Below are 1,892 nucleotides of genomic sequence, written 5' to 3'. Positions count from 1 at the left end.
CAGAGGGCATACATCACCCCTCCCTTCCTGACTCTCCCCAACACCCCCTTGCCTTCCTGCTTGCTTTCTTCCTTTTTTTCTCTCTCCCTTCTTCCTGTCTAATGCCCAGATCCTAGATTTGATGAGCTCTGATACACCTTGCACGTTTCCAATCTGTTTTCTGTCATCGCAGATTGAGTTTCCCTTTTCTACAATGCTGCACCTATCCAAGTCTTCAGCAGGTACTTCCTGTGTCTGACTTCTTGCACCTAACACACGACATTTGATCGAGCCGTGTTGTTCTTTCTGAGTCGTAGTCCATTGCGTGACCATAACTCGGTCTTTATCCGTTCTTGGGTTGATGGCCAGGTGGGTCGTTGCCAATGATTAGCTCTCAATGATTGGCACCTTGTGCAAGTCTCTCGGGTAAATATCTAGAAGTGGAATTGTTGGATCATATGACAGTGTATCAGAATGGTTAGGCATTCGTTAGCCTCAGACAGTGAGGAGGCTCCAGATACTCAGTCAACTCTAATACTTATTTACATGCCAACAATGACACCCTGCTTTTGAACTCCTAGAGCATCCCTCCACTCTGGGAGGGTGGCCTGGGCCTGTGATGAAGACTCACGTCAAGTTTCTTCTCCTCTAAGAAAGCTTTTCCACGGCATTGACTTCTCACAGGCCCAGGCCACCCTCGACAGCACAGCTCTTCCAATACTTAGCACTGTCTGCTGCCTCCCTTTCTCCACAGACGTGACACAGGGCCCGGCTGGTACGGAGCCGGCTTGCAATACGTGTTTGAGAAATGAACGCACAGGCTCATTGATGGGCGTGGGATGGCTGGGGAGAGCAATCCAGAGTGGAGAATGGCATGCCAAGCCCGGGGAGCTGCTGAGATCAAAAACATGGCGGGCAAACCGAGTGAAAGAGCTTGAAGCTTTGGGGAAGCCAAGTGGCTCTCTCCCTAGTGTGGAAAAGGCGGCTGGTCAGGCCGGGAAAGAGGCGTTGGAAGCTAGTGTTTGCCTCCTGTTGGGCACTAGATGGCAGGAGAATCCCGTTTGAAGGCATTGGGCAGCTTGCCTCTACTCTGGTCCTTTGGACTCTTCCTTAGGCAGCAGGGTGTCCTGGATACCAAGATCTGGCTGCTGGTGGGCGCCCCCAGGAACAACCACTGGCCTTGTGCCCTCCAGAAGGGGCTGTGATCCACAGGGTGTCCCCGGGCTGATTTTCAGAAGGGCATTGCAAAGGACTTTCTTCCAGTCCAGTCTGCAAATGATGCTCAAAGAATTGCTTATGTTTGGCTGCTCACTGATAGGTTTGAATTTAGAGGCATCTTGTAAGAAAGGCTCGGGAGTTGCTTTTGAAAGGTCACAGCCCTTGAATACCCTACGCAACGCAGTTCTATCTGATGTACGTGGGGTCACGAGTTGGAATCTACTCACAGCAAAATAACTGAGTAAGATAACATTTGAGTCGGTCCTACATCTCTGCTCCGGGTTGTCCATTCCACGTTAAGCCAAACGAGAGGCGGCCCTCAGCAGCTGTGGGCACCAGGGGATGGCAGCTCTTGTAGCAAGATGCCAGACACAGAGTCAAGCGCAGGGCATTGTACTTTTTCATGGAATTCGCACAAAAGCCACATGAGGCGAGTCCTGTGGAATCCACTCTTCTCCCACTGGGGGTAGAAAATTGAAGCTGGGGAAGGTGAAGTCCCTTATCGAAGGTTGCAGTTGGAAACAGGGGGAGTCAGAATTCTAACTCAGCTGGATGGATTCCAGACCGTAAATACAAGAACTCTCTTTGTCAGGACTGAAGAGAAGTGTTTTCACTTTGGCCCCTGAATTCCTGCGGGGTTCTTTCTCTCGTCACCCCCCCCTCTGAGACTCCTCGCCTGCTGTTCCCTCATGCCT

The sequence above is a fragment of the Echinops telfairi genome, unplaced genomic scaffold (assembly GCF_000313985.2).
Source record: "Echinops telfairi isolate 266 unplaced genomic scaffold, ASM31398v2 ScPeMD7_2573;HRSCAF=3158, whole genome shotgun sequence".
Taxonomy (NCBI): domain Eukaryota; kingdom Metazoa; phylum Chordata; class Mammalia; order Afrosoricida; family Tenrecidae; genus Echinops; species Echinops telfairi.
Note: the sequence above shows the minus strand (reverse complement) of the source record.